Consider the following 16975-nt stretch of genomic DNA (forward strand, 5'->3'; position numbering starts at 1 on the left):
GTCTGTTTATTTTCCACGGCCATGAAATTAATGACTTGGTGAGTTGTGCTTGTGCAATTTTATGACTGCCATGTCATTTGTCATAATTTGGGTGCTGTTTGATATGGATTTATGAATATTTCCTCCCCCCAGCATGATTTATGGGTGTTGGTCATATGTGAATTAGACTGTCACCTTTAGTATGAAAAAGTACAAATGACAGATTATAAAAAAAAAAGAAGTGCTCAAGTCCTTAGTGCTTGCTGGAAAGCAGAGTTCACAATCCCCTCCTCTGCTGCTTCATTGGAAGTTTGGGGTTGGAGCTGACAATTAAATGTTTGGACTCGAGTCAAGCATATGGGAACACTGAGAATGGATCTGAACTCATCTGAACTTCACCTGTGAAACTCAGTTTGAGTCATCCTTTCCTAGTGCTTTTCATTGAAAAAAAGAAAAGTGCTACTTGCCATAAGAACAACTGATGGACTGTGCCAGAGCTGCAAGTTGGCCGGGCAAATCTGCTGTCTTGCTTCCAGTAGTGGTTAGCTCTGAGTGAAGCTTCCATCAAAAGTGAAAATAAGCTGACACAACGTGTCTAGTTGTGCAACATTGCACAGTTGAAGGTATGAAGTCAAAGGACGTAGAAACCAGTTTGAATTTCTGCAGTAATCATAGAATCACAGAATGGTTTGAGCTGAAAGGGACCTTAAAGATCATATTGGTCACCTTTCACTAGAATAATAGTATCCTAGGTTTAGATCCAAAATGCTAAATTTCATACTGTTATCACTTCTACCAAAACTATTAGTATTTGCCATTTGTTTTGCAACATGTAGCAAAAGCATATACCAGCTTCAGACAGAAGCACATGCTCCTGGATTTGAGCCACCTGACTTCAAGCACATAACCCAGGCACCTAAACTAGTACGTAATCACCTGAGGTTGATGCTAGATAGTGATAAGCATGTCCAGAGGGCAGTTCAGCCCAAGTTTCTCTGTCCATTGACCATGCAGGCAGACTAAAACAGTAAGCCTTCCTAATTTAGCTCCCCAGTTTGGTGTAGAAAGTTATGTAGGAGGAATTAGAAACCAGAGTGGGATACAGTTTTAAAAAGAAGAAACAATACAACTTGCATGACAATAAAATATTGCTGATCATCTTTCATGCTGAGCTAGCAAATGTTTCCTTTATGGGGGATATAACTGGTACATTCTAACATTGTATGATTCGTAGACAACCATATGCTGAAGCCCATTTACTGAGGCCCAGACAACATCGTTTCTTCAGTGGGAAGCTGATAATACTTAGTGGTAAGTATCTCTGCAGTTATGAGGAAAGGATGGATTATTTTTCAGGGAGCCACAAGGGCAGTCTTTGCCTGTCTGGACAGCACTTATTATCTCTAAGGGTAATTGGTGGTTTATTTTTCCTCATACTCAGGCAAGAACCTGCATTAGCAAACCAGCGGCACATCTGCTGTTGTAATGGTACCTGAGATGCTTTGCGGTGGTGTTATGAAGCTTCACAGAACTGGGGTTTCTTGCAAAAATAAACCAGGATCACTTATACTGAATTCAAGAGTGAGGCCCAATGATCTTAGCTGACTCATCAGGAAGCCTTCACATCTATTGGAGAAAGCTTTGCTCATCAATTAAGGTATGTTGCTATGTATCAGAAATATCTCATTGCTTGGGTCAAAGGAACTTGTTTCCAAATACCACATCTAATCATTCCTTTCCCAGGCTCCTACTTCGCTTTTATTGTATCAAAGCTGTTGTCTAACAGTTCAAAGGTGAAAATTTTTCAGAATTCAGAAAACTGAAAAAAAAAAATCAGCTTCAGTCAGATGTAAAATATTTTGCTTAAAAGAAAAATGCGCTGCTTGGGATTTCCTTATGTTTAAGCTTGTTCTTTCTTTTCATTTACTTGAAAAATAAAACAAGCTCCTTTTGATTTTATTTTTTTTTACAAATACTTTTTTTTTTAAAAAATTGCCAAGTGTGAATTAGAATCTCAGTTCAAGTATTTTGAGTTTTGTTTCTTTATAGAAATGAGCTAGAATGAAGCATACTTTCAGAACATTTGTTTCACTAAGCCTGTGTTCATCTACAAAAATGTTTTGATCAGAGAGTTAAGCTTAGATTAATTTTTTTCACTACTTGTCTATTTTTTGACTTACAGGATGGATCGTTTTGTAATTTTTGCATTATGCTTTGCTGTATTTTAAAAACAGTGAATCAAATATGAAATTCTCTTCTGTGAAAACAATTATACTAGTTTTGGGGTCAAGAGAGGGGAGAATATCTGTTGTTGGATAAGAGCAGTGCTCTCACTGAGCTTAGATCAAAGCCTATTTAACTGTATCTGGCATTTTAAAGGCCAACCTGTTCATACCCTGTTACCATAAAGAAATCTGCCAGGAAGGCAGGTGTCTAACTATACAGGCAATCAGATTACAGAGCAAAGTAATCATGATTTCCGATTTTGAGCATAGCTTGCCACATTAGCACATGTACCTTGGAAAAGAGGTAGAAATAATCAGAGAAAGACAAGGACAAGACTGAAGATCATTTGAGCTAGCACAGTTCTAATAAGGTAGTAAATTTTATGCAGATATTAAGGTATTTTGCTTCTTATCTACAAAAAAAAGTTCAAATCTATCTGAAAATGAGAAAATCCCTGCGTTTACTTTAATTTGTTTTTAAGAGTTACTGAAATGTAGCAATGTGTTTCTTGGAGCACCGTTTGCACACACATGTCTGCAACTCTGGGCAGCTCACAGCTGCAGAGTTTCTTTAAGGCATGCATGCTTGGCTTTGACATGCTGAGATTTATGGTGAGACTTAAGTTCTTGTAGCAATGGTGACGTTTCCTGAATAGTTTTCATCCAGATGGTCTCTGAGAGGATAAAGTTTAACAAGATTTATTCACTGAGAGGGGGCAACGTGAATTAAAATTACAAGGGGTACTGTATATACACTACTTCTTTCCCATTCACTGTCTCACGAAATGTAGAAAATCCTCTCTCTCCATTCCTCCCCAAACGAAGTTAAATGGAGTTGCTTCTTTCAACATATCGTTCCACTCTGAGCAGATTACGGCTCTGGCAAACAAGCACTATTAATTTTGTTAGGGTGGAGGAAGGGGTTACTGCCCGTAATGTCTACCCTGCCACTTTGCCACAGTCTTCCACCCTACTAGTGGAGGCAGCAGATGTAAGCAAGTGCCAGTTTATCAACTGTCATAGTTTGCAGACCACTGGCAGTTAAAATTAATGTGCTGGCTCTGAGCTGTATGGATGAGGGCTGGACCATGTTGCTTTCTGGTGGCTTTGTTTCAGCTTTTTGTGGGGGACCACTGCAGACAGCTGGGAGAGCGAACCTTTTAAGCCATTATCACTAAATCCAGCACAGCCTCTCTGACTGAGCTCCAAGTCTTCAGCTTTGAGAGCTGTTAGGACTAACAGCACTGTTTCAGGTCCTGGAACTGTATCTTCAGTGGGTGGTAGGCTCAGTTAAAGTCAGTGGAGCCTCAGTGCTTTCTGCAGGCTGAGGATCTAAGGATGGTAATTCAGATTGTGATTGCTGAACCTAGATTTTCTGGAAATCTCATGTATTTTGCAAACAAAAGAACTGACGTTATTTAATATGAAAACCTGCAAGGTTATTGACACACAGTGAAACAATTAATCACACACTTAACTTTTGCAAGAGAAGTATCTTCACCAAAGAAAACTAAAAGATATTGCTCCCACTCTTAAAGTTAAATGCTTTGTAAGCATTTTATTGGTCAGTCAGAAGTTTTGTTGCTTTCTGGGTTTGTTTTCTGAAAATATTATTAAGTCATAATGGAAGTTCTAGTACTATAGGCTTATTTAAGTTCAGCTTAAAAAAAATCATTGGTATTAAAAGTTCAGTATGTCTTGTTCATTTGTTGTTTTCTTCACTTGCAGACTGACTTCCCCTTCATACACACACACACGCACACCACCATATCTTGAAGTATTGCAAGTATCTTACCTGTCAATAATTACATTTTTTAACCTGATCAACATGTTTCAGTTTGAGTATCTTTGAATCAAATCTAAAATCCAGTGACAGGAGGCAGCAAGTTCATCCTAGAGGAGCATTTACAGAAAAATACACTGTCTTGTTTCATAACCAGGAAAAAACAAACCAAATCAAACCAAAAACTTTTGCCAATATATTGCATTTAGCACTTTGAGAATGTTCAAGGTTTTGGTTGGGATTTGGGTATTTTGTTGGGTTTTTTGGGGGGGAGGGGGTGCGTTGGCTGTTTTGTTTTGTTTTTTGGGGAGAGGGTTCATTTTGTGTTGCTATCTCATATTATTTGGTGAAATGGGTTTCATCCATTGCCTGGTGCCAGTTGAGCTCTAACAAATGAGATCTTCACAATGTCTGGGCCTGAGTCCTTCAGCTTTTGAGTTGTCTATTTGTAATTCTTTTATTTTTGAAAGGTAGCAACTCAGCATTTCATGAAATCATCTGCACTTTATATTGTCTCCATTTCATCAGCCTTACATATAGGTACTGAAAATCATCAATTGCTTTCAAATTCTAGGGCTGAGTGAGCAACACCTTTGTAAAACATTAGAAGAAGCCATAATGATTGTTCGTAATGGCTAAGAATGGACAGTCTGAATAAAATGTAAAACGGTTAATAATTGTAATGAAATATGCTTCATTGTGTTGTTGCAAGTTTAAAATATGCCTCTTGCTGAAGGGCTTGCGTTAATATTGTTTGAAAGAAGTAGCATCAATGTACTGTAATAGACTTTTATTAATAGGCTAGCACAGTCATCAGTCTCTGGGTTGGTGTGATGCCTGAACACAGTGAACATGAGAGTCTTGACAAGCAAGTAACAAAATCTATCAATCACTTCCAGCATAAAGATGCTGTGATAATTATGTTTACAGTGGTAATAAAATATGGATAAATAAAGTGTTCAAACCCATGGAAATGTTAAAGTCCATTTTGAATATCCTATGAAATATAAAAGATGGCATCACCATAAATTCACCTAGCTGTGAAGACCGAGATCATTATTCTCTTGACCCATCTTGCTATTTTTAGGATAAATTTCGTGCATTTTTCATTCAGCACTGTTTAGTGGTAAAATCACTCCAAGACTAAAGGCTTAGGTTGCCTTCTTTTCTTGCTGTAGGCAGGTGCAAGGACACTCAGTGCCCTTCCTGTTGATGGTGCTGGTGTCCTCAGAACAGCAGTGTGATGGTATTTTATGACTTGTGTTAGTCACTTTTTCTTTCCAGTATTGGCCAGATAAAGAATGGGACATGTTCTGCTCCCTTTATGCTGCTCTGTGTGGGCAATTGACTCCATTTATTTCAGTGGAATTACTCTAAGTTTATGGTATAAGGAAAAACGAACTTCCTGGTCTACTGGCTTCTGGTGTCAATGAGTCAAAGCTTCTTAGACTGAGAAATGATCTGTCTTGTGATTGCTGGGAAGAAAAGTCCTGGAGGCTTTTTATTTTCCTGTCCTAGGGCCATGTCCCTGGCAGGACAAAGAAGCCTTATGTAGTGAGAATCGATTGCATTTACAGCAAGTTTCAATCTCTTTATAACGGCAGGTTAATCTGTACTTTAGCATAGGGAAGACCGTGGCCCAGTCTCACCAATCTGCCCTACACTAGACAGCATCTGATTTTATAGTTTTTATTATTTTTAAGAAAATCAGTAAATTCAGTTCTTGAAAAAGGTGCTAGTTTGACAGTCCACAATACTAATGTCTTTGTGCTCGACTGTGGCACAGCCCTGCTCAGGCAGCAGCAGAGAAGGCTTCTTCTGCCAATGTGCCTCCACCCTGGCCTTTAGTGGGGGAGAGGTAACTTTGCTTCCCATGCTTCATTTAATTCTTGGCTCTGCTTGCTGAGAATGGCAATGGAGTTGCCAGTTGTGGCATGCACATTTATTGCTAGGAAGTGAGCCAGAACCACCAATCCATTTTGCATAGACACTGAACAGCAATGGTAAATATTTCTTGTTCATTACTAACCTAAGCCGGATTTGAACTGAAGACTTAGAGGTGAAAGACTGTCTCCCATTCCTTAATCCCCTTAACATTTCAGTCTGCCTCATAAAAGTTTCTAAAAACAAATATAAACCTTGTGTATGAAATGAAATCCAGGAGAGAAAAGAAAATCCACATTGAAGACTGAGTCTGTTTTCTTCTTCAGCAAGCTTCTTTGCTAGTAGTGACCCTGGAAAACTGTTCTCTGATTATTCTCTTGAGAGGTTACTCTAATTTCTTGCTGCTGTAGATGGCCATATGATCAATTGTCATCAGTCACTGCCTGATGATGGGCCATTACTTACTGGTGCGTACTTGGGGGAAAAACACATGTGACTTCCATTAGGAGGCAGAATGCACCTACATCAAATATGAAGTATACAGTAAGTTCTCATTAATAATATTTCAAGACTGTCCTCCTAAAATTCCTAGCACAGAAGCTGCCTTCACAGTACAAGAACTGAAACTAAGAAAGATTTGCAGCTTAGAGTCAGTAAAATGAATATTCCCATAAGTAAAAAATCTGATTTTTAGTTAAGTGTTTAAATAATAGAGAAAGTTTTACTGAGAAAGAAAGGTAAAGCTCATTCTCTTCTGTTCTTTGCTTCAGGACCTCCAAGTTGGATTAGAGCTTTTGTATTTTAATTAATTCATTTAATTAAAGTAAGTTACAGCCAATATAAATATTCCCTTCTTGTTCTATTTCAAAGTTACAAATACATGTATAGCACCATGGAAAATGCTGCATCTCATGGGTTCTGTATTGGTCAGGAAGTCTGGATGTCTTCAAGAATATAGAGAACAATTTTAGTGAAAAATTTCAAATATATTTCTTTCGTATTTTCCAAACATCCTAGCAGCAATTCAAATCAAACAGACCTTCAGCTGAATAAACTACTGAGAATTAAACTACGTAAAGCAAGCACAGCCCTCCTATGCTGAGTGGCCTTTGAATGAATTCTGCAGTGGCAATCTCTTTGCTATAAAGGTGAAGACAGTTTTTGACTAAATGATAAGGATTTTCGTTTAGGCATTCAAGTGAAATCTGGTAGACCAAGAGAAAGAAGATTAGAAAGAAGTAAAATTGGTAGTAGTAGGTTTTTTTGGTACCAGCAAGTGGAGGACATTGAAATATATAGAGATGGGATTGGATGAGATTCAAATGATGCTGAGATGACACTAGATGTGTCATCTAGTTACATTGCTGTGTGTTCAGATCTGACACTGGCTCTGGTGCATACTGTTGTAAATGGAGATACACTTGTAAGGATGTTGTGGTTTAAGCCCAGCCGGTAACTCGGAACCATGCAGCTGCTCACTCACCTCCCCCACCACTTCCTCCCCCTGCTCCCTGAGGGATGGGGAGGAGAATCGAAAGAATGTAACTCCCATGGGTTGAGATAAGAACAGTCCAGTAACTAAGGTATAACACAAACCACTACTGCTACCACCAGTAATAATAATGATAAGGGAAATAACAAGGGAAGAGAATACAACTGCTCATCACCCATCAACCAACACCCAGCCCAACCCAAGTAGTGATCTAGCCCTTCTGGGTAACTGCCCCCAGTTTATATAGTGGGCATGACATACTGTGGTATGGAATACCTCTGCGGTTAGTTTGGGTCAGGTGTCTTGTCTCTGCTTCCTCCCGGCTTCTCCTCCTCCCTGGCAGAGCATGAGATTCAGAACATCCTTGGTCAGAGTAACCATTACTGAGCAGCAACTAAAAACATTGGTGTTAGCAGCACTGTTCCCAGGCTGAAAGTCAAAACCACAGCACTACACACTAGCTACTAAGAAGGAGAAAAATGGCTGCTACTGCTGAACCCAGGACAAAGGGTTATGTGGATAAGATTGGTTTCTGTACTTCCCCCCACCAGTTCACCAAAGTCCCATGTCTGAGTGGAGGACTTCTTAAGAAGAAGTCTGGAAAGAAGCAAAGGAAAAAGAAAGTTCATCCTCTGACTAGTGCTTGTTGGTATCTTTTGTGCAAACTGCCAGTAAGGGCATTGGTGTGTAATCAGAGGCATAGGTTCTTATCTGTATGTACAGGTTACCAGAGTAACCAAATTTGAAATTACAGTTGGACCACTTACTTTCAATTATCTCAAAGTCAGTGCTGAAATACTATAGACATGGAAGGAAATGGTCAGCTCAGCCATCAAATCCTCACATGTGTATGCACACAGGTCCATGTTTCAGTGCAGAGAGAAAGCTGCAGTTCAGAAGTATTAAATTAACTAGTTTAGTTGACTTAAGTTGCTCAGCTGTGACACTCCTTACAAAAAACCCTGCAGAAGCCTACACTGGTCTCCTATTTGAGTTAGCCGGTTTAAGTTACTTGGAGCATGTCCCCACCTTTAGATTGCAATGGAAGTTACTGCAATGAATCACAACTGAAAACATTTTGCTTGAAGCATTTATCAGCTGAGCTTTGGCTTGCTTCCTGATCACAAATTGGTCTGGATAGTTACTTGTAATATGCTATGTAACACTGGAATGTACATTTTGGACACATTTTGGGAAAGGATTTCTTTGGGAAATGCCATGGTCTCTACACCTTCCAGCTTAATGCACTGTGCTCACTCATCTGTATTTATTAAGCTGTATGGGTTTAGATGTGGAATTTTATAGATGAAGTTTGAGCCACAATCCCATTGAAATGTAGGGAGAGCTCAGGGCCTCTTTCCCTTATAAAATTGCAGTTCAAAGCCCTTTGCAAGCTGTCCTGTTTGATGTCATTTAGGGCTATATAGGTGACAGGTGGAGTTACCAAGGGTTCCTAAGGTGATCATAGGCCTGACATCTGCCAAAAGTCAGTAGGTTTTAGGCTTTTTTTCTGTATCCTTCAGTCACTACCTTGTTTCTTCAGAAGCTGTAGTGTGTTTTTAAACCTCACTCCTCGTTTTCTTGAAAATCCTATCCTTTACCTGCTGCAATTCTGCTACAGATTAACATAATCACCCCATTGCCCATCTTATAACTAAAACAAGACTGGAGTGTTACCAATGTGTTTTCCTCTCTGGCACCATCTAGTGACTCCAGAACTAGGCTTCCAAGCACTGCTTTCTTCCCTTTGGAAAGCAAGATGTGTTTTCCTCTGGCAATAGCTTAAAATTCAGTTCAGCACAGATGTTGCTCTCATGAAATGAACTCACCTTAGAGCAATGGTTGCAAAGCCTTTTGGGAGAAAGCTTTGTAGTTTGGCTCCTGTACTAACAGTTTAGATTCGTAATTCAAGGTGCAAAACTGCCAAAGCACATAAAAAAATAATGTGAAGATCTTGTTATAGATATTTTGTTACAGTAAGAATCAAGAATTGGAGTGTGTGTGTGTCTGATTTAAGACTGTCATAGCCTTTGAGCATCTTTTCTAGTCCTAATAAAATATCTGGGAATGAAATGAGCATACTTAAATTATAGAATGATTCAGGGCATCATGTTGTTAATAATGTAGAGAAATGAGATATAAAAGCTTTTACTCAAGCATACCCTAAAGCAAATTTAAGTAGAGCACGCAGCTATGATGCTGATTGTTTTCACAGGTGTTGGCACCATATGAATTAAATGAAGAAAAAAATGGTGAAACATTTATGACTCATTAGAATTATGTGGTTTTCTGTCCTGTCCTAACAACTGAAAAAAGGTGTAATTTACATTTGCAGCCAAATGGCGTGAAGTAACATTATACTTTACCGACATGAAAAGAGGAGACTTCCAGATGACTACTATTCTGAACTTCTCTAGTTCTCAAATCCTGGATTTTCAGTTTTTCATGTGGACTTTTGAGAGCTAAAATTATTGCCCCATAAAAAAAAACAAAAAGGAATATGGTAACTTTCAATCTATAGAACATGTGGTTTCAAGGAGCTAAGTACTGCTCACTGCATGTGACGCCTTTACAATCAGAATATTCTCCTTTTCATCAAAGAATACACTCAATAGATCCAAAGAGAGCCACATCCATGTTTTTTAAAGATAAATAAAACTCTTCATCCTCCTTTTCAGAGGGTTGGGTTTTTTTCTATTGGAATTGTTTTGTTGTAGATCTTAAATATTTACATGAAGGAGGTATCCTGACAGGCTGATCTATAGCAGGAAAGCAACAAATAAACAAATCCATGCCTACAGTATTTTACATTCTGGTTTCCTGAGCTGCTAAGTGTTTATTTTTCCTATTGTAATAACCTGTATTGAAATACATTCAAAATGGAGCTCACATGGCAACTTTCAGGCAACGTCTAATGTTTTAACAAAGCCATAATACAACCCTCAGCTTCCCATACACTGCATAGTTGGCTAAAAAAGAAAGCAGCTGATTTATCAGAGCCTCTGTGCTGTAGATGAGTCTTCAGAAAAAGAACATGTCGCACTTTGCAACTGAGACTTTTTTGCAAACACCTAATAAACCAGAAAAAGAAAGTTTTACTGGGCTTCGTGAGCACATTTTTCTCCTCTCACCAGAGCACCAAACCTAGTTTGTAATCCTACTTTCATTTATTTCGTTCTCCCCTGAAATTTCTCATAGCACAAACCCACTCAGTTCTGGCTGGCTAATTTGCATCTCATGGCCTGCAGTATCTCTTTAGGAGGTGAACTATTAAAAATACATTAGCCTGGTGTGCATGGTAATGGGCCAAATGCTGCTGGTTTTGAAGGCAATCTGGGAAGCCTCATGCTCTCTCTGACTCGATATCTGTGCAAGTCAGTTGCTCGCTTTTGCTGTCCTTGGACTTTAAAAGTTCTAGCAGCAGATGTAGGTGAGATGATTGTTCTTCTGAAAGTCTGGATTGAGAAAAGCACTTTTCTTCCTTTCCAAGCTTGCTCTAATCTTTAATGTTACTCTTACTTCTGCTCTGCCAGAACTGTGTCCTATTAGCATCCAAAAGTGTTACACATAACTTTGGCTTGCTTACAGAAGATGATCCAACCACTAACATTTGCCTTCTGTAGCCGAATGCTGAAAGAAAAAATAATCCACATTTGAAATGTGAGACTTTGCTGCTGTCAGTTTCTGGAGCTGATTATTAGGACTGTGATTTTTATCTACTGACTTGTACAGTAATTAAAAGCAATTCCCTCATCAGTTATCATCCTGCGAAGCCAGCTTTTAAGCAGTGGTTGATGTACAGTTTATTAACCTAGGCCCATGTTGAAGGAAAGGTGACATAGTTAAAAAAGTAAGAATGAACACATCTGCTCTGGAACAAAGAGCTGAATATAAAATAGATGCTTATTGCTAAACTAGTGAAAATGGCAATGTGATTTTAATTGGCAAAGTAGGAGTAATCACCTGGCTTGGGCCAGGTGTACACCTTCGTTCTGTCCACTCTCAAATGTGTCCTTTTTACATGGATTATGTTCTGTGTGGATGTACGCTGTCATGGTAGAGTGGGTGGTTAAAGACTTAAGGAGAAAATCAGGGAATCAGTTGCTGTGGCAGTCTGAAGGGGAAGAGCTATACAGCTGCCTGACAACCTTTGCCATACCTTCTAGCAGGTATTGATGAGCACAAAGTTCCAAATCCAAAATATTTGATATTAGCTGTGTCTCCAGTCACTAATGTTGTAGCTGAAGACATCTTTATTGCACAAAAGAGATTGCACAATAGGCAGTGAATATCATGATATTTACCTGTGATAACTTTTCTAGATGGGTGCTGGAGACAAAACATTAGCTTGAATGAAGGCAAACTGAAAGTGAATGCAACTATGGATCTTTCACATTGGAGTTTTCTTGACCATTTAAAATGATGTGGAATCCTGTGAGAATGCTCAAAGGTTATTAAAACCAGGCATTTATTTAGAGAAGAAAATTTAAAGTGGAATTGAAGTCACCAAAGCATTACATGCTCGCAGAGCACCTAAACTGCTGATGTGGGGGTGCCTGTGAAACTGCAGCGGAAACAGGTCTAGTGTAAAGATGCAGACTGCAGCATTTACTGATGATGTCCTGGGATATGAAGAAAGTGGAAACAATGAGGTAAAAAGTTATTACTGACTCTGCTCTTTCAGATGGAGCTGTCAAAGCAGTCCTACAGAACAGCATGCTGTGTGACAGAGGAAGTAAAGCAATTTGCAACTCATGGTCAGTCAGAGAGAAAGGAGTAAGTGCCGCAGGAGGTTGTGCCCACCTGCAGCCACCCTAGGAAGTGAATCAAGAACTGCATGGATTTTGTTTTAAATGGAACTGAACAGTAATCCCAGGAGATTTAAGAGCTGAGATCATGAAGTGAATACATATTTCACACCTGGGGATAGAGACATGCCTGAGATGAGCCAGGAAATGTATCTACAGGCCAGGCATGAATATCCAGTTGAAAACATACATAGAAGAGTGCAAGCTGTGCAAGGAATATAGTGATTGACAAGAAATGCCTCATGAAATCCCAGCCTAGCCCTGGGAAAAGGTCAGAACAGACTTGTTAATTTCTAGAAACTCTATGGCCACAGTAGATTGCTCACCCTGGTTTTGGAAGGCACACAGACAAGAGCAGTGATCAGAAAACAGAAGGCACAGATTTTAAGATGTGCTATACCTCACTCACTGGGACAAAGTGAGAGACTCATTATATTTTACATTTAAGCCTTTAACATTTTGGTGCCTTTAAAAACTTCTGAGTAATATTTATGTCCCTGAAAATGCACAATAGAATAAGAAGGTGGCGTCAGCCTTGACAGCAGCCAAGAAACTGATGGCAATATTAGATATAAAATAAGGCAAGTTGGCCTGGTTATTTTGAACCTTATAAATGCTAAGTGCTCATATGGTTTGAAAAGAGATATGTACTAAAACCATGGGCCTTGAAGTCTAGATAAGCATGTCTACTAAAGTCTAGTGCGAATGTTATTGATATTTTTTTCTTTACAGTTCTTAGGAAAGTAAGTAAGCACAAAGGACACTGAGGCTATGATATGCAGGAAGGTATGTATGAAATTAACCATGAGGTTATTATGAAAAATAACAGAAAAAAGTTGTTATTGGATGCAGGATGTGAAATGAGTAGAAAGAACGGGAAAAATGAAACTCCTGACACCATGCTGTGAATGGAATCAAAGATTCCAGGGGATCATAGTCTATTAGGTTAATATAAGCAAGACAAAAATGATGTGAGGTGTGTGATCAACACAGAGGGACAATATGACTGATCCTTTCCAGTGCCCTCATTAATTACAGAAAACAGGGAAGTCGAACAGTACAGGGGAACTTAATGGGATCATCACTGGCTTCCAGTGCTGTTTAAGCTATTACAGAGAGGCTTGCTGGCATCCATTTGCTACCCTGGTGGAGTGTCAGTCTGCTTTAGGTCCTGCGTCATATCTGCTATTCCCATGCAGATGTCCTAATGCCTTAGGGCCTCTCAAATGGCACTAGACACCTGCACATCGGGCACAGGAATCCTGGCCTTTGTTTTATGAAGCAGCATGCTCTTGAAGGGCCACAGCATCATGGTAATAACCACAGCCAAGTATGGCAGCAATGAACAAGCTGAAGAAATCTTTAACCAGGTAAGGCTGTGCAATAATTATCTTCAGCTTGGGTGTTTTAAGGCTGGCTGTGGGCTTAGCCCTGCAGCTTCCTGCCTTGGCCAAGAATGTATTGCCTATGGGGAGCTGTAATTCCCAGAGCAGATGGGAGCTGTTGGGTTCACAGTCAGAAATTATGGAAAGGGATACAACGTGTAACAGCTCCCTTTGGGCAGGAGAGATGGGGGGGGACAGGTGGGTCTCTCCAGCCAATGAGAGGATATCACAGATAAAGACACTTAGGGAAGATGCTTTAACAGGCAGTCAGGTGTCCATGTAAAATACCTAGAGGAGAAAGCAATTAAAAGAGCTCTGGTTGATTAAGGAAAATAAAAAGGTAAAGAAAATTGAGCTAGTCTGAGAATTAATTTAATCACCAAGGTGCCCTTGAAGTTGATCAGACCACCTAGAGGTGCAGCATCCTCGACAGGCAATGAGCTCTCAGAAATACCCTTCATCTAATCTTTTTTTCTTATTATTTTTCCCTACCGTAGGATGATTGAAGTGTTCTGGTTTGGTTGGAAGACTGAGGTAGCTTGCCAGAGGGAATTCATAGGAAACCAGAACATTTTCCCAAAGAGAAGGTAAGGCCCGGCCACACCTTGCAACATCACATCTTTAATCATGTACCTGCCTGTATAGCAGCAGCAGCAATATGCAGTGCTTCTGTAACATCATTCATGCAAGAATTTCAAAGCACTTCATAAGCACTAATTAATCAAACCTCACAAACACTCAGGAAGCAGCAACTTTGCCCACCAATGAAGCGTAATCACTTGTAAAATGGAATATGATGGCAGTTTGATATCGCATAGCGTGATGCAACAGGTCAAGGCAAGTAGAACAGGAGCAATTGAGGGCACTTGGGAAGTGCCAATCTTTAAACAGCTTTGCAGGTACAGTGCTTCTGTTATATGGAGATGCTTTATGGAAATAATTTGGTAAATATATTTTTGTGAAAAACCAATTTTTGTGCTGCACCCAAAAGAACAATTTGAAATATATATTTTAATTCCTAGTAGAACTTCTAACACTAAAGATAAATATCTACACTTTATGGGGGCAATCCATCAGAATGCTTTCCTCTCATTGTGAGACCTATTGTTTCCATCTCTCTAGCCAGTGGAACCTGCAGCCCTAGAGATTATGAAATAAACCACTCCTGTGTGGTTCTTGACCCCCAATGTTGTCAGCTGAGGTTCCCCACAGGGAGAAGGAAGCTGTGTCAGAGATGGAAAGCTCTACCTTCAGTTTCCCTATATTTTGAGGGACCACCTGGCACATGAAGTATTATAGTGCCCGGATGGGTGTCTCAAACCCACGATCTGTGGCATCAAAACCTGCTCCAACACAGAAGACTTAATTTAAATTAGCTTAATTTTAATTAGCTTTTAATTAGGCTTAAATTAGGGCCTTCTCTTGGCCCAGTTAAAGTTATCAGCATTCCAGTTGACTACAATGGGAGAAAGATTGGGCTGGCCCAGTTTCTTTATGCAATACAATCTTGAGGGGTGGACTAATTCGGATGTGTGTATGTTGCTAATACCCTGGGCGTGTAAAGCATATGTTAAACAGGGGAATTTTAGATTGGTTGTAAGGAGGAAGTTCTTTACTGTTAGGGTGGTTAGGCACTGGAATGGGTTGCCCAGGGGAGCTGTGAATGCTCCATCCCTGGCAGTGTTCAAGGCCAGGTTGGACAGAGCCTTGGGTGATATGGCCTAGTGTGAGGTGTCCCTGCCCATGGCAGGAGGGTTGGGACTAGATGATCTTAAGGTCCTTTCCAAGCCTAACTATTCTGTGATTCTATGTTTCTATGTTGAACAACCTTGAATGTTTCCTGTCTATAGGCAAAACACCCCTGTAGTTTAAGTCTGCTATCCCATTGCTTCTCTTCTCTTTTGGAAGCAAATTGGACATGGGAGGTTTTTTGACATCATACAATAAAATTATATTGTACTTGTGTAAAACAATGTGCAAACCATTAAGCAGAGTAATGAAATGCTGGAAGTTAAAACAATAAGCTTGAATGATTTAAACCTTACTATATTTTAAACATGCAATATGTTTGCAAGAATGAAATTGGTCTTTGGGGTTGAATAAATAGCACAGCTATCCAGCCCATTTTGGAAAGAGCAAGTTATACCTAGGAACATAATTTAAACCAGTGTTGTAATTAGCTGGTCATTTCACATTACTAGAGTTCTGGTCTTGTTGTTTGGCTTTATAAATGATGCATATAGTCATCCTCTAATTATACATGATATGTTTAAAAAGAATCAACAAAAACTGCCAAACTGTTTGGATTATAATCTTTCCTTTGGCAGAATAGTGAAGAGTAATTTATTTCAATGGATTATGTGGTACACTCCCTGTTAATACGCCTTTGCAAACTTACTTAAAAACCCAAGATCAGGAGGCTCCTTTAACCATATCTTCAGGATTTCTTAATTCTCTCTGACTTCACTTCCTGATCATGAAGCAACACAGTATTTTCAGTCAAAACTCATCTCACCATAAGTCTACTTGATAAATAATGGGCATTACTGTGAATGCAAAAAGATGGTTTTGCTCCTGATTATGGTAGAAACTGTAGAAGCAGAAATTCTGTTACAGAAATCCAGTCAAACTTTTGCAGAACTAAATTGAGGAGCTAGGAAGACTGGACGTTTCCTTGGGACTGTCTTCTGTCTGCAACATGTGGTACGGAAATCTTTCTTACTTTCACACTGGGTCAATCATATAGCGTGCCAATATTGAGATGTATATCAGAACTGCTGTAAGGCTGCTTTCTGTTACCGTCACCTTCTTAACACCCTCAAGAAATTGAGTTTCCTGGAATCAGGGAGGAGATGTTCCTAGTCACAGTTCCCCTACAACTTCACCTGTAGCAGAACAATAAGTGATGCAAAGAAAAGCATTGAAAAGCTGACGTGGGCATTTAAATTTTTGTTTTCCAAATACAGCATTCTCCCACAGAGCATTAATGTACAGCTACATGGTTAAACTGACTTTTTATCCATTTAATTCTTGCTAATTGCTGGAAAGCAGCTATCACTGGAAGTCAGCATCCAGCCCCAAATTTGAGTTCTGTGCAATAGAGCGAGTTTTTTTTATTAGGCTGAACTATGTCATTAATATCAGCATATCTGCAAATGCAACACCTCAATAAAATCATTTCTATGGAGATTCTCAATTGTGAATCATGATGTTGTACTGTGAAATTTTAGCTGAAGTATTTGTCATGTAAAAGGCTTTGTGAACACCTAGATTTCAACCCTCTCAGTAGCCCCTTTTAAGCAACCTATAAATGAAGAAAGTAGTCTTTCATGTATTTACCTCTTTTTTTATTCTCTTGGCTTTAGGTTGCAAATCTACACTACTTACAGTTTTGCTGCAATAAAAATATACATTCTAAA

At 39.3% G+C, this 16975-nt stretch overlaps 1 long non-coding RNA gene across 1 annotated transcript in view; it reads left to right on the forward strand.

Moving 5' to 3' along the window:
* The first annotated feature begins 1426 nt into the window (after nt 1-1426).
* The window catches only part of LOC115947084 (uncharacterized), a 49374-nt gene continuing 33825 nt past the window's right edge, over nt 1427-16975 (forward strand). Inside the window, exons 1-3 of the long non-coding RNA XR_004081047.2 lie at nt 1427-1636; nt 12904-12957; nt 14054-14143. This is a non-coding gene — a long non-coding RNA (uncharacterized lncRNA). The remainder of the gene's footprint in view (nt 1637-12903; nt 12958-14053; nt 14144-16975) is intronic.

This window comes from Melopsittacus undulatus, chromosome 8 (assembly GCF_012275295.1).
Source record: "Melopsittacus undulatus isolate bMelUnd1 chromosome 8, bMelUnd1.mat.Z, whole genome shotgun sequence".
In the NCBI taxonomy this organism is placed as follows: domain Eukaryota; kingdom Metazoa; phylum Chordata; class Aves; order Psittaciformes; family Psittaculidae; genus Melopsittacus; species Melopsittacus undulatus.